This window comes from Nicotiana tomentosiformis, chromosome 2 (genome assembly GCF_000390325.3).
Source record: "Nicotiana tomentosiformis chromosome 2, ASM39032v3, whole genome shotgun sequence".
In the NCBI taxonomy this organism is placed as follows: domain Eukaryota; kingdom Viridiplantae; phylum Streptophyta; class Magnoliopsida; order Solanales; family Solanaceae; genus Nicotiana; species Nicotiana tomentosiformis.
The window spans coordinates 70,955,556-70,972,764 of record NC_090813.1 but is presented as its reverse complement, the minus strand read 5'-3'; the positions used below and the strand labels follow the sequence as shown (position 1 = coordinate 70,972,764).

Below are 17,209 nucleotides of genomic sequence, written 5' to 3'. Positions count from 1 at the left end.
CTTGGTCCTCCTTTTTGTTGTTTTTGTGGCTGGTACTTTTAAGTTATTTTTTTTGTCAATGATTGTGTAACAATGGTACTACTATTTCTGTTCTCCTTTCCTTCACAATTAATGAGCATCTCGTCTTTTTGTTATGTATGTTATACTCTTATGCTCTATTGTTTGCCATACTTGTGTGCACACAAGTGGCATGAGTTAAACATGCTGGACTTCTTTTTTGCTTATTACTTATGATTAATCATTTTTATGATGCCAAAAAGGGGAAGAAGATTGAGAGGGGGACGAACGGGGAACAGGTTCTCTCAGGGGGGAATACCGGAAATATTGTATGGTGATCTGGTTCCCAGGGGGAACTTCAATTATAAGTTTTTCATCATCTAAAAGGGGTAAATTGATAAGTTATGTGCCTTTTGTGTTTTGATGATCTAACAAACTTTATGAGAAGAACCAGATTGGGAACCTATTACACATCCTCAAACTGCTCAAGAGCAACAAATCTCAAGTCGGGCACAAGTTCCAACAACTAGAGTCAAAGAAACGACAGATGGAACAGATGGACATTAGTTCCCTTGCTGACTGTACCAGTCAACTCCCCACAGCTATAAAGTCACTGCAAATTTACTTTGCACACACGCAACAATGCAAATAGTGCAGCAGTCACTTTATGGGGAATGCCTTGTACCAGATATTTACTTGCATCATCCAAGTGACATTACTTGGATACTATTAACATGAAGAAAAGGAAAAACACAAACTCGCACATCTAAAAATCAATTGAGTTTCCTCTCAAGAGTGTTGTCATCTTGCAAGTGACTTCCACGCTTCAAGAATAAAGGACAAACAGAACGAAGGACTAGTTTCCAGCACTATGTTATTATATGTCCTTAGTTGTGTTGTACTTTTGTTAAAGTGATCCACTTGTAATTCCTACTTAGCTTAGTTAGAAACATTGTATAGGAAACCATGTGTAAAATCATAAATCTTGTGTTACTGTCTTGGATAGAGTTAGTCGAGTTGTAAGCTTTGTAATAGAGTTATTGCAAAGAGGCTTGTAATAGAGTTATTATAAGTGAGTGAGGGATTAAGAGTTTAATTCCTAGGTTACAATAGATTGTAATCTGAAGTTGCACGGTTAGTAAATTTGAAATCCTACGAGTATAGGTCGTGGTTTTTAATCCCATGAGGTGAGAGTTTTCCACGTAAAACTCTGTTGTGTCATTTACTTATCGCTTATTGTGTGTGTTCTGTAGGAATTGATAGAGAACCAGGTTCTCTATATAATTTGGTGGACCCTAAGCTTCCATCATAACTGATATGAGCTCTGAAGTTTTTCCAAAACCAACAAATTAATTGAGAATTAGTAAACATATGATTTGTTTTAAAGTAGAGAAGTTATGACCATTTTAAAGAATTTGTTTTGAATCGGACTTTGTTGAGACCCAAAAGAATCATAAAAGTACCTGAAAAAGGATGAAGTGCATGAGATGGAGAAGCAGTTTGGGTTTTCCAAACCAGAAGAAGTGATCATCATGTCTAACCACTAAGTTTCCTCGAACAACATTGACTTATAATTACTGTCTAAGCACATTTTTGTTATAATTCCTTGTAGCTTTGTTCCTAGCACCACTAACATCTTTTGTGGTTCAAGGAAATAAAAGAGCGTTGGTGAGCTTCATCTAATTACTCATTTTAAAAAACACCAATTAATTAACTTTTGGACAGTTACATGTAATTATTTTTTAGGTAACTTGGTAGTGTTATTTGTTTCTTATACTGTTAGTGTGTAAAAGTTAAACGCCAGAAACACACAATAGAGTCTATTCTGTTCTTCTTTTCGTTGACTTACCACTATAGGAATGAAAGGAAGCCAGTAAGTGCTGTGAAACACTGCAAAATAAACAAATAAATTAAATAAATATTGTTGACAATTTCGTCATAGTTAATAGATGTTTGTTGTGCAAATAAAAATAATGTTCAGTCTTTCTTAGGATTAATTGTAGATACAATACGGTGATATAAAAGGGAATGGCTAACTTTAAAAGTTAGGGGATACAACACAACCCCCCAGGTGTATTATTCTGTACCAAGTTCAGAATTAACATAATTAAAAATGTTTACTACAAGACCAAGTACAGTGATATTGGAATCTATAAATTTGATACGCTGGGATAGGATTAAAGATAGTTAATTTTACACTAATGGTTACAATAGCATGTGGAAAGAAGATTAATTAAAATCGTTAGCAACTTTAATCATTTTACCATTATTGTATCACAGGATAATTGACAAAATAAAATTATGTTTATAAGTTATTAAATTTGATACCATGTAGAGTAGCTTAAGAACTGCTACCATATGCATTGAAGAACATGAAGATCACAGAGAACGTCCAAATCCATGGGCTGCATCATCAACAAAGAAAAGCAAAAACATGTTTAATGTCCAGAAGTCATCTCCTTGAGTTTAAATCCAATATGAAAAAGAAAAAGTATTATTCCAAATAATATACTTACCTAATTTCCACCACCACTTTAAATTCTTTATCTAAAGCTCTTCTTATATACTTCTGAAAATCAAAGTTTGTTCCCTCTGCAAAATGGGCCTAAAAAAGAGGCGTAAAAACAAAACCCAGATCAAGAATTAATCTTAAAAAATTCGCTATATGATTGAACTATTTTGTTTTTCTTCATAAAATGACTTCTTTTTTGGGATTCTTTTGGAAAATAGTTTTTGATATTTGGTTGGAGAGAGAAAAGTACCTTTTGAGAAAAAGTATTTGCTCCTATTAATGATTGATCATAACGTTAGCAAATTAGATGGTGCTTTACGACTTGTTTGGATGATTGTTATGTATCGTTTCATAATATATCATATCATATTGTATTATATTGTATTGTATTGTACTGTATCATTTTGATGTATATAGTTTTTGTATAGATTGTATTGTTTGTTGTCGTTTATCTACTAATAATATGAAGAATTAACTTGCAATATTACAAAGAAAAAATAAGGTACGTCATAAAATTATTATATAAAAAGGTATGATAAAAAATAAAATAAAATTATTTAATAACAAGGAAGGGCAAGATGAGAGAAAAACAAAAGGAAACGACGTGATCACACCAAATCAGTCGTTCCATAAAGTGACGCTTTTCGTTTATATAACGATGGATTTAACGATACTATACATTAGAGTTTAAGTAACATATTGGTGTATATAAGTGTTAGTTAGTTAGTACTATGGACCTTAGTGTACATATTAAAAGTTATGGTATGTTATAGTTATTGTTAGGAAGTTAGTACCTAATTGTTAGTTAGGACTGTATATAGTCGGTTGTGATGATCCGATAAGTCATTAATAGTTTTAACCCTACATTCGGTGTTTCGAAAACCCGAATAGTTCTGTTTAGCCTTCCTCAATTTGCGTGCGCAGTCCGTGTCATTTTTTGAAAGGTTTTTATGTGAATAATAGACGAAAATGTGATATCGTGCTTTAAAATTCATCTGAGTTGACTTCAGTCAATGTTTTGAGCAAACGGAGCCGAATCAGTATTTTGACGGTCCCTATAGGTCCGTATCATAATTTGGGACGTGGGCGTATACCCGGAATCGAATTCGGAAGTCCTTAACTTGAATTATCGCCATTTGTTTAAAACTAGAAGTGTGAAGGTTTAAAGAAATTCTAAGTTTGACCAAAGTTTGACTTTGTTGATACCGGGTCCGGATTCTGATTTTTGAACCTGGTATAAGTTCATTACAATATTTATGACTTGTCTGTAAATTTTGGTGTAAAATGGAGTTGATTTGACATGATTCGGACGTCCAGTTGAAAAGTTACTTGTTCGTAAGTTTTATTGAAAATTTCATTCGTTTTGGTATTCGATTCGTAGTTCTAGGTGTTATTTTAATGTTTTGATTGCGCTAGCGAGTTCGTATGATATTTTTGGACTTGTGTGCATGTTTGATTTGGAGCCACGAGGGCTCGGGTGAGTTTATGATAGGCTTCAGAGTGCTTTTTCACTTAGAATCATAACTAGTGTTGAACTGTAGATCTCGCATTTGCGAGGTCTGGCTCGCAAATGCGAGCCTCGCTTTTGCGAATTACATTTCACATTTGCGAGCATGGGATGGCTGGGCAAGACTCGCAATTGCCAGGAAAAGTTCGCATTTGCAGACTAAACAATGATCGCATTTGCGATCTTAGAGTCGCAATTGCGGCTCGACAGTGTTAAAGCAGGTTTCACATTTATGAAGTAAAAGTGCGCAATTGCGGAGGCTGGGTGTTCGTAAATGCGAACAAATTATCGCATTTGCGACTACAACAGACTCAGTGACTTCTTCGCATTTGCGAAGGGTTGATTGCAATTGCGAACTATATGTCGCAATTGCGATAAATGTAGATGGGTAAAAGAAGGAAAAAACGGGATTTAGCTCATTCTTTCAAATTCTCAACCCTAAACACCTTAGAGGCAATTTTTCCAAGAGTTTTTCTTCCTAAATTCATTGGTAAGTGACTTTAATCTATTTCTTTTCAATTACCCATTATATTTCATAAGATTTCAACATCAAATCTAGGATTTTCATGGTAGGAATTAGGGATTTGGTTAGAATTAGGGAGTTTTATAAAATTGGGATTTAGACCTCGAATTGAGGTCAGATTTCGAACTAAATTGCATAACCGGGCTCGGATGTAAATGGGTGATCGGATTTTGGTCCAAACCTCGTGTTTTGACCAAGTGGGCTGGGGGTTGACTTTTGTTGACTTTTTCAATAATTATCTAAATCGAACCTCTTTCATTCGTGAGTAGTTTCTAAAGCTTATTTTGAATCGTTTGGTCAATAATTTGCTAGATTTGGTTGGTTTGGAGGCTTGTTCGAAAGGCAAGGCCATGGTTGAACTTTGAGTTGATTGCAAAGTGATGTAAGTATTGGGTCTAACCTTGATTTGAGAGAATTAGGAACCCTTGAGCTATGTGCTATATGAATTTCATGAGTAGCGGCGTATACGCGAGGTGACGAGTGTCTATACGCCGTCAATTACTTGTTTCCATGTCTACCCATATTTCATTAATTATAGAATTCTATGTCTTGATTGTTACATGCCTTAATTGCTTCCTATGCCTTAACGTGCTACTTGTCATTTATTATTCTCGTATTATAAATGTTAACCCCTTTCATGCTCACATGCTTAATTGATACTTGCCTTAATTGTCTTACTTGTACCCTTTAACTATCATATATTTGACTAGCCTTATTGTTCAGTATTAATTGTAGCTCTTTATGATTTGGTACGAGATTCCTTCTTAATTTGTAGCTTTCTTATTCGCTAATCATAGAGATTCTTGTGATCCGTGTTGTTAAATTGATTGCACTTATTGACTTATTTATGGATCGGGTTGTACGCCGCAACAAGAGAAATAAGGGAGGATTTATATTGATACGGTGGTATCGGGTTGCGCGTCGCAACAAGTGAAATAAGGGTGGATTGATATGGTGAAATAAAGGAGAATTATGATATTGACTCTGATTATATGGTGGGATCGGGCTGCGTGCCGCAACATCTATTTACTTATTATTATTGATATTTATATGGTGGAATAAGGGAGGATAGTGTTGTACGGTGGGATCGGGTTGCGCGTCGCAATAGTTTATGTGTTTTCTATTCCTTATTGTATTGTGTTGGCTTCGGTACTTCCGTACGAGATTCCAAGGATTTGGTAATTCTGGCATTTACTGGTTTTCTTTGAGGATTGAGTTATTCTCATGAGTTAACTGCCCTATTTCGTTTTCGTATTTTTCTTTCCTATCATTATTTTATATTGCGTACAAGTTATTGTAAGTGATCCGCCTTAGCCTCCTCACTACTTCGTCGAGGTTAGGCTCGGCACTTACAGAGTACACGGGGTCGGTTGTACTCATACCATACTCTGCACTTCTTGTGCAGATTTTGAAGTCGGTCCCAGCGACTGTCAGTAGATTGCTCGGGTTGACTATCGGTACGGAGACTTGAGGTACAACTGCTCGGTGTTCGCAACCCTGAAGTCCCCTTTTGCCTTACCTTAGTTGTGTATTTTCACTCAGACAACTTTACTTTCATTCAGACCTTTATCTGCATTATTTTAGTAGCTCGTGCACTTGTGACACTAGATTCGGGGTTGTATTAGATATTTCAGTTGTTATGGTTTTCCTCACTTTACTTCAGAGTTATTTTAGTTATTTTAGCTTCTTTATTATTATTTAATCTGAATTGTTAAAAATGGATAAACTATTCTAACGTTGGCTTGCCTAGCAAGTGAAATGTTAGGCGCCATCACAGTCCCGAGGGTGGGATTTTCGGGTCGTGACAAGTTGGTATCAGACCACTAGATTGCCTAGGTCTCACGAGTCACGGGCAAGCTTAGTAGAGTCTGGAGGATCGGTACAGAGACGTCTGTACTTATCTTCTAGAGGCTATGGAGTTTAGGAAAAATATCACTTCTTTCTTACTCTATCGTGCGATTTTATTCTGTCATTGAAGCTTGAACCCTTCTAGTCTTACGCAGAGCCCCCTGTAGCAGCTACGATTAGGGGAAGAGGTCGAGGCCGAGGTCGCGCCAGAGGTCGAGACCGAGGCAGAGCTCAGCCTAGAGCTCGAGCAGCAGCACCCACAATGGAGCCTCATGCGGATTTCGAGGAGGAGGTTCCATCTCAGACTGTACCTGTCGGACCAGCTCAGGTTTCGGAGGGGTTCATAGCCACTCCAGTACTTCAGGATGCCCTAGTCCGTTTAGTGGCCTTATGGAGAGTATGGCCCAGACCGGTACCTTTCTGGTGGCACCAGTTGTCTCTCGGGCTGGGGAAGGAGAACAAAGTCCCGCTACTTACACCCTGGTGGTGCATCTTCTGAGGATCTATAAGATTTTCTGGACCGTTGCCACGAGGTGTTGCGCAACCTGGGTATAATTGAGACCAATGGGGTTGATTTGCAGCATTTCAGATGACTGGTTCCACTCGGAAATGGTGGGGAGATTATATGTTGACTAGACCAGTTGGGTTGCCTGCACTTACCTGGGATCAGTTCTCATAGCTATTTCTAGAGAAGTTCATCCATGTCATCCTAAGAGAGGAGTACCGCAGGCAGTTTGAGCAACTTCAGCAGGAGGGTATGACTGTTACCCTGTATGAGACTCAATTTGTGGACTTAGCTCGCCATGTCACTATACTTCTTCCTACTGAGAAGGAGCAAGTGAGGAGATTTATTGATGGGCTCACTTACACTATCAGGCTTCAGATGGCCAAGGAGACATGGAGTGATATCTCCTTCTAGACGGCCAGTGATATTGCCAAACGTATCAAGTTGGTTTGTGCTAAGGAGAGGGGGTCGGTGTCAGATAAGAGGTCCCGTCATTTTGGTAGTTTCAGTGGTTCCTCATCTGGAGGCAAGGGTGCTTTTGATAGAGGTCATACTCCTAGGCCATTTCATTCAGCGTTTCAGGCATATCACTGTGCTTCAGGGAGTCGTGGTCCTTATGTGCCTTATTCTGGGCAGCCAATCTACAGTGCACCATCAGCTCCTATCAGTGCACCTCCGATTCAGAGTTATCACCGTGGTTATCCGGCCCGTTCAGGTGAGCTTCAGTTTCAACAGCCACAGCAGCAAGATGGGTGTTTTTAGTGTGGTGGTATTGGGCATATCAGGAGGTCTTGTCTGAGATTATTGGGTGTCATGCCACAACAGATTTCTCGTGCCATGGTTCCGGCACCGGTTGCTCCACCGCCCGCTCAGCCAGCCAGGGGCAGGGGTCAGGCAGCCAGAGGTAGGGGTCAGGCCGTTAGAGGTGGAGGTTAGGTCATTAGAGGTGGAGGCCAGCTAGCTAGAGGTCGTCCCAGATATGAAGTTCAGATTGGTGGGGGCCAGCCCCGATCCTATACTTTCCTAGCTAGGCCTGAGATCGAGTCATCTGATGTCGTTATCACAGGTATTGTTCCCATTTGCCATAGATATGTATTAGTTCTATTTTATCCGAGATCTACTTATTCCTACGTGTCATCCTATTTTGTTTCATAACTGGTTATGCCTCGTGATTCTTTGAGTGCTCCTGTGTATGTGTCCACGCCCGTGGGAGATTCTATTATTGTAAATCGTGTCTATCGCTCGTGTGTGGTTACTATTGGGACTCTTGAGACTAGTGTAGATCTTCTACTTCTTGATATGGTAGATTTTGATGTTATCTTGTGTATGGATTGGTTGTTACCTTATCACGCTATATTGGACTATCACACCAAGACGGTGACCTTAGACATGCCGGGGTTGCCTCGATTAGAGTCGAGAGGGACTTCTGGCCACTCTACCAGTAGAATTATTTCTCATGTGAAGGCTCGATGTATGGTTGAGAAGGGATATATAACTTATTTGGCCTATGTCCGTGATTCTAGCGCGGCGGTTCCATCCATGGATTTAGTACTAGTTGTTCATGAGTTTCCCGAGGTGTTTCCTGCAGATCTGTCGGGGATGCCACCCGATAAAGATATTGATTTCTGTATTGATTTGGCTCTGGGCACTCAGCTCATTTCTATTCTGCCATATCGTATGGCCCTGCCAGAGTTGAAGGAATTGAAGGAGAAACTGCAAGTTTTGCTTGATAAGGGCTTTATTAGACCTAGTGTCTCGCCCTGGGGTGCGCCTGTGTTCTTCGTGAAAAAGAAGGATGGGTCGATGAGAATGTGTATAGACTATCGGTAGTTGAACAAAGTCACTATCAAGAACAAGTATCTGTTGTCGATGATTGATGACTTATTTGATCAGCTCCAGGGTTCCAAAGTGTTTTCGAAAAATGATTTGAGGTTTGGCTACCATCAGTTGAGGATTAGGGCATCTGATGTCCCTAAGATGGCTTTTCCGACTCGGTATAGGCATTATGAGTTCCTAGTGATGTCATTTTGGTTGACAAATGCCCCAGCAGCATTCATGAATTTGATAAACCAGGTGTCTAAGAACTACTTGGATTTTTTTGTGATTGTATTCATTGATGATATCTTGATATACTCCCGCCATTGAGAGGAGCATGAGCACCATCTTTGGGTTGTACTTCAGACTCTGAGATATAGCCAGTTATATGCCGAGAAAAGTGTGAGTTTTGGTTAGACTCAGTCGCCTTTTTGGGGCGCATGTTGTATCGGCAAAGGGCATAAAGGTGGATCCTAAGAAGATTGAGGCTTGAGGTAGTTCTGAACTGGCCTAGACCTACTTCAGCTACAGAGATTCAGAGTTTCCTGGGTTTGGCAGGTTATTATTGCCGGTTCGTGGAGGGTTTTTCATCCATAGCAACCCCATTGACTAGATTGACCCTGAAGGGTGCCTAATTCAGATGGTCGGGAGTGTAAGTTGAGATTTCAGAAGCTCAAGACTCTTTGACTACGACGTCAGTGTTGGTGTTGCCCACCAGTTCAGGATCTTACACGATGTATTATGATGTATCTCGTATTGGGCTCGGTATAGTATTGATGCAGGATGACAAGGTGATTGGATACGCATTACGGCAGTTGAAGGTTCACGAGAAGAATTACCATGTTCATGACTTAGAGTTGGCAGCAATTGTTCATGCGCTAAAGATTTGGAGGCACTATCTTTACGGCGTGTCGTGTGAGGTATTCACGGACCATTAGAGTTTTCAGTATTTGTTCAAACAAAAGGATCTCAATTTGAGGCAGATGAGGTGGTTGGAGCTGTTGAAAGATATATCACTATTTTGTATCATCCCGGGAAGGCCAATGTGGTGGCCGATGCTTTGAGTAGAAAGGCTATGAGTATGGGCAGCCTTGCGTACATTCCAGTTGGTGAGAGGCCGCTTGCTACAGATGTTCAGGCTTTGACAAATCCGTTTGTGAGGTTAGATGTTTCAAAGCCTAATTGTGTTTTAGCTTGCACAGTCGCTCGGTCTTCCTTGTATGAGTGCATCAGAGAGCATAAGTATGATGCTCCATATTTGCTTGTCCTTAAGGACATGGTGCGGAACTTTGGTGCCAAGCAGGTTACTGTAGGGGATGATGGGGTTTTGAGGAAGAAGGGTCGTATTTGTGTACCTAATGTGGATGAACTTCGTAAGTTGATTCTTGAGGAGGCCCACAATTCCTAGTATTCTATTCATCCGGGTGCCACCAAGATGTATCAGGACTTGCGGCAACATTATTGGTGGAAGAGGATGAAGAAGGATATAGTTGTAAATATAGCTCGGTGTCTAAATTGTCAGCAAGTAAAGTACGAGCATCAGGGACCTGGTAGTTTGCTTCAGAAGTTAGAGATTCTCGAGTGGAAGTGGGAGCGTATCACTATGAATTTTGTTGTTAGACTCCCATAAACTCAGAAGAAGTTCGACGCGGTATGGGTCATTGTGGATAGGTTGACCAAGTCGGCATATTTCATTGCAGTGGTAGTTACCTATTCTTCTGAGCGGTTAGCCGAGATCTACATCTGAGGGATTGTCCGAATTCACGGTGTGCCCGTGTCTATCATTTCTGATCGAGGTACACAGTTTACCTCGCACTTCGGGAGGGTCGTACAACATGGTTGGGCACGCAGGTTGAGTTGAGCACAACATTTCATCCCCAGATGGATGGACAGTCCAAGTGCACTATTCAAATATTGGAGGATATGCTTCGCGCTTGTGTTATGGACTTCGGGGATTCTTGGGATCAGTTCTTGCCACTTGCAGAGTTTGCCTACAACAACAACTACCAGTCGAGCATTCAGATGGCTCCATATGAGGCATTATACGGGAGGCAGTGTCGTTCACCAGTTGGATGGTTCGAGCTAGGGAAGGCTCGGTTGTTGGGTATAGATTTGATACATGATGCCTTGGAAATGGTCAAGATTATTCGGAATCGACTTAGCACCGCTTAGTATAGGCAGAAGAGTTATGCCGACCGTAGAGTTCGTGATGTTGCATTCATGGTTGGAGAGAGGGTATTCCTCGGGGTTTCACACATGAAGGGTGTGATGAGGTTCGGAAAGAAGGGTAAGTTGAGCCCTAGGTACATCGGACCCTTTGAGATTCTTGAGAGAGTGGGTGAGGTGGTCTACAAGCCCGCAATTCCACCTAGTTTATCAACAGTCCATCTAGTGTTCCATGTGTCCATGCTCCGGAAGATCACAGTAATCTATCCCATGTGTTAGATTTCAGCTCAGTCCAATTGGACAAGGATTTTACTTATGAGGAGGAGCCGATGGTTATTCTAGCCTGGCAGGTCTGATAGTTGAGGTCTAAGACTTATCCTTCAGTTCGAGAGCAGTGGAGAGGTCAGCCGATCGAGGAACCCACTTGGGAGTCCGAGTCGCATATGTGGAGTAGATATCCACACCTTTTTACCTGTTCGGGTACTTTTCTATGTCTGTCCGAGGACGAATATTTATTTTAGAGGTAGAGAATATGATGACTCGTTAAGTCATTTATAGTATTAACCCTATATTAAAGATCGAATAGCTCCATTTAGCCTTCATCGATTTGTGTGCACAGTCCGTGTTTTTTCTTGAATGGTTTTTATGTGAAACATTGACGAAAATGTGAAATCGTGCCTTAAAATTCATTTAAGTTGACTTCGATCAACGTTTTGAGCAAACGGACCCGGATCAGTATTATGACGGTCCATATGGGTCTGTATCATGACTTGGGACTTGGACGTATTCCCGAAATCGAATTCGGAAGTCCCTAGCCTGAATTATCGCCATTTGTTGAAAATTAAAAGTTTAAAGGTTTAAAGAAATTCCAAGTTTGACCGTTGTTTGAATTTATTGATACCGGGTCCGTATTCTGGTTTCAGAACCTGATATAAGTTCATTACAGTATTTATGACTTTTCTACAAAATTTGGTGCAATATGGAGTTGATTTGATGTGATTCGGACTTCCTGTTGAAAAATTGCATGTTCATAAGTTTCATTGAAAATTCTATTCGTTTTGGTGTATGATCCGTAGTTTTAGGCATTATTTTGGTGTTTTGATTGCACTAGCGAGTTCGTATGATATTTTTGGACTTGTATGCATGTTTGGTTTGGAGCCACGAGGGCTCGGGTGAGTTTCTGATAGGCTTCAAAGTGGTTTTTGACTTAGAATCATAACTGGTGCAAGTTTTCATCTGGTGCTGAACTGCAGATCTCGCGTTTGCGAGGTCTGGCTCGCAAATACGAGCCTCGCTTTTGCGAAGGACACTTTGCATTTGCGAGCATGGGATGGCTGGGCAGGACTCGCAATTGCGAGGAAAAGTTTGCATTTGCGGACTAAACAATGATCGCATTTGCGATCGAAGATTCGCAATTGCAGCTCGGCAGTGTTAGAGCAGGCTTCGCATTTGTGAAGTGAAATTGTGCAATTACAGAGGCTGGGTGTTCACAATTGCGAAAACATTGTTACATTTGCGACGACAACATGCTCAGTGACTTATTCGCATTTGCGAAGGGTTGATCGCAATTGCGAACTATATGTCGCAATTGCGATAACTGCAACTGGGTTAAAGAAGGAAAAATAGGATTTTAGCTAATTCTTTCAAATTCTCAACCCTAAACACCTTAGAGGCAATTTTCCCAAAAGAGTTTTTCTTAAATTCAGTGGTAAATGACTTTAATCTATTTCTTTTCAATTACCCATTACATTTCATAAGATTTCAACATCAAATCTATGATTTCCATGGTAGGAATTATGGATTTGGCTAGAATTAGAGATTTTAGTAAAATTGGGATTTTGACCTCGAATTGAGGTCATATTTCGAATTGAATTGCATAACCGGGCTCGGGGGTGAATGGGTGATCGAGTTTTAGTCTGAACCTCGGGTTTTGACCAAAAGGGCCCAGGGTTGACTTTTGTTGATTATTTCAATAATGATTTAAATCGAACCACTTTCATTCGTGAGTAGTTTCTAAGGTTATTTTGAATCGTTTGTTCAATAATTTCTATATTTGGTTGGTTTGGAGGCTTGTTCGAAAGGCAAGGCCATGGTTGAACTTTGCGTTTATTGCGGAGTGAGGTAACTGTTGGGTCTAACGTGCTACTTGTCATTTATTATTCTCGCATTATAAATGTTAACCCCTTTCATGATCCCATGCTTAATTAATACTTGCCTTAATTATCTTACTTGTACCCTTTAACTATCATATATTTGACTTGCCTTGTTGCTCAGTATTAATTGTAGCTCTTTATGATTTGGTACGAGATTCCTTCTTGATTTGTAGGTTTCTTATTCTCTAATCGTAGAGATTCTTGTGATTCGTATTATTAAATTGATTGCACTTATTGATTTATTTATGGATCGGGTTGTACGCTGTAATAAGAGGAATAAGGGAGGATTTATATTGATACGGTGGGATCAGGTTGCGTGCCGCAACATGTGAAATAAGGGTGGATTGATATGGTGAAATAAAGGTAAATTATGATATTGACTCTGATTATATGGTTGGATCGGGCTGCGCGCCGCAACATATATTTACTTATTATTATTGATATTTATATGGTAGAATAAGGGAGGATAGTGTTGTACGGTGGGATCGGGTTGCGCGTCGCAATAATTTATGTGTTTATATTCCTTATTGTATTGTGTTGGCTTCAATACTTCCGTACGAGATTCCAAGGATTTGGTAATTCTGGCGTTTACTGGTATTTTTTAGGATTGAGTTATTTTCATGAGTTAACTGCCTTATTTTGTTTCCGTATTTTCCTTTCCTGTCATTATTTTGTACTACGCACAGGTTATTTTAAGTGACCCGCCTTAGCCTCGTCACTACTTCGTCGAGGTTAGGCTCGACACTTATAAAGTACATGGGGTCGGTTGTACTCATACCACACTATGCACTTCTTATGCAGATTTTGGAGTCGGTCCCAGCGGCGGTCAGTAGATTGCTCGGGTTGACTATCGGTACAGAGACTTGAGGTATAGTTGCTCGGTGTTCGCAGCCCTGAAGTCCCCTTTTGCCTTACCTTACCTGTGTATTTTCATTCAGATATTCATTCAGACCTTTATCTGTATTATTCTAGTAGCCCGTGCACTTGTGACACTAGATTCAGGATTGTATTAGATATTTCAGTTGTTATGTTTATTTCACTTTATTTCAATTATTTAGGCTTCTTTATTATTATTTAATCTGAATTATTGAAAATGGATAAACTATTATAACGTTAGATTGTATCACGATCCCAAATCCATTAGTCGTAATGGCACATAACCTAACCCGCTAGGTAAGCCAACTAGTAACTATCCAATTCCAATGATATTAACAAGACAATTAAACGAAAGTAATTTACTGAATCTTATACATTTCCCAAAGACTGGTAATACAAATCATAATCTTCTAAGAATAGAATTCACAAAGCTGAAATGAAATAAAAACATCGTCTATTTAAAAAGTACATAAACAGAGTTTTATAGATCTAAGGCTACCACGAACAAGAGGCAGCTACAACCGGGACGCAGATATATCTTCAATCCACTCCCATCGATCTCAGCAACATCAGCAGCCAACATCTGCATGTAAGGTGCAGAAGTATAGTATGAGTACAACCGACCTCATGTACTCAGTAAGTGACAAACCTAACCTTAGGTTTAAAGTAGTGACGAGCTAACGTAAAGGTCGGGTCCAACACCAATATTCCATAACAGTTCATAACAGCATAGTACAAGTAATAAACGAGGTATCTCATAAATAAAATGCTCAGTCCGTTCACAGTTCCCAAAAAAAATAGGCATGCTTTTCAAGTATCTCAGTAAAAACCCACATCTTTTACCTAAAATGCCAAAATACGAGTAAGTTTGAAAACTGTGATTTTTCTCAAAAATCCTTTCAACAATAAGTAAGATGTTTTATTGTCAGATAGCATGCGGAAAGTACGTCTCTATGCCTACATCTCAAGATACATGTAAAATCATAAATGTCCCCAAAACTGGGTAGCAGAAGGAAATGCATCTCCATGCATGTATCTCAAGTACGCATGACAAATGCAATGCATCTCGATGATGAGCTTGTGTACTCACACTCCCAGAGTACTCAATCTCACGGTATCGCATTCTCTCTCACTATGCTCAATGCTCAGCACACTCGATCACTCAGCGATGTACAATAACTGCTGCGGTGTGCACCCCGATCCACATATGACTATAAGGCCGGTTGCGGCGTGCAACCCGATCCACATATATATAGTCGATTGCACTCACTGGGGGTGTGTAGACTCCGGAAGGGCTCCTTCATCCCAAGTGCTATATCGATGCGGCGTGTAGCCCGATCCCATAAAATGTAATCAATATAACATATTGCGGCGTGTAGCCCAATCCCAAAATATCACTCACTCAGGCCCTCGGCCTCACTCGATCACCAATCTCTCCAGTCTCACTCATGGGCTCACAATGTCATGAAACTAGCCCGACAATAATGATATGATGTATCAATAAATAATAACTGAAACTGAGATATGGTATGAATGCATGGATATGACTGAGTACAAAATACCAATGAAATCAGTGAGATTACAGTAAGAAACGACCACCATAGGTCCAAACAGTATCGGCATAATGCCTAAACATGATATCTAGCATGATTGATATCTTAACTACTTTATCACATGGTAGAAAAATGGATATCAACAAAGTAGGACCATTATACAGTACCATAGAGGCAATAGAGTCCCAATTCACATAGTGTACGCCCACACGCCCGTCACCTAGCATGTGCGTCACCTCAATACTGATCACATAACACGTATTACGGGGTTTCATACCCTCAGTACTAAGTTTAGAAGAGTTACTTACCTCGAACAAGCCAATACCAATGCCGAACAAGCCAAGCGATGCTCCAAAGATGCCATCACGCGCGTGGCGACCCTTGAATGGCTCAAAACTAGATAAAAGCAACTCAAATACATCAAATAAAGCCCAAGGAAACAATTCCAAATGATAAAGATCGAATCCATAATCAAAACCCAAAACCGGCCAAAACTCACACCCGAGCCCGCGCCTCGGAACCCAACAAAACTCATAAAATCCGACAACCGATTCAATTACGAGTCCAACCATACTAGTTTCACTCAAACCTGACTCCAATTCGATGTTCAAAACTCAAAAATTCATATTATGAAACTTTAGGCCAAAACCCCCAATTTCTCTTTAAAAATTCATCAACTAATTGCCAAAAATGAAGCTAGATTCATGGAATAATATCAAAACCAAGTGTAGAACACTTACCCCAATCCTTGTGATGAAAATCACTCCAAGTATCGCCTCAATCCGAGTCCCACATCTCAAAATATGAAGAAAGAACCAAAACATCGATTTATAGCTTTTGCCAGCATTTTCGCACCTACGGCACATTAGCCGCTTCTGCGGCGTCACTTCTGCGACATAACCTCCGCTTCTGCGGAATTAGCTGAGGACAACATATTTTCTTCTGCGACATTGCAGGTGCAAGCCACCATCTGCACCTGCGAAATATCTCGCTCCTGCGCTCCATCACCACGCACCTGCGCATCCGCATATGCGCCTAAATCTCGGCTTTTGCGGTCTTCCTCACCCAATACTCACCCCGCCTCTGCGACGCCTCTGTCGCTTCTGTGGCCATCACACCTGCACAAACCAGCCGCAAGTGCGATCACATCAGAACCAACAACTTAGCAAAAGTCCAAAAATGTAATGAAATGATCCGAATCTGGTCTGAAATTCACCCGAGCCCCTCGGGACCCCGACCGAACATGCCAACAAGTTTTATAACACAATACAGACCTACTCGAGGCCTCAAAACACACATAACAACGTCAAAACAATGAATCACACCTCAAATCAAAATCTATTAAATTTAAACTTTTCAACTTCAATAACTCGTGCCGAAACATAGCAACTCAACCCGGAATGAAACCAAATTTTGCACAAGAGTCCAGAATAACATAACAAAGCTATTCCAATTCCCGGAACCATAATCTGGATCTGATTTCCTCAAAGTCAACTTCGAGTCAAACGTTTGAACTTTCCAAACATTTAAATTTCCAGATTTTTGCCAATTTGAGCCAAAACCTTATAGAAACATCCAAATGCAAATCCGAGCACACGCCCGAGTCAAAAATCACCATCCGGACCTAACAAAACCATCATAACTTCGTTCTGGGGTCAATTTCACAAAAAGTCAAACTTAGTCAACTCTTTCAACTTAAACCTTCAACAATGAAATTCATTCTTCCAAATCGATTTCGAATAACCTGAAACCCA

At 40.1% G+C, this 17,209-nt stretch overlaps 1 pseudogene; it reads right to left on the bottom strand.

Annotated features, from left to right (window-relative positions):
- Nucleotides 1–463: 463 nt before the first annotated feature.
- The window catches only part of LOC138905016 (MLO-like protein 2), a 56,729-nt pseudogene continuing 39,983 nt past the window's right edge, over nt 464–17,209 (bottom strand).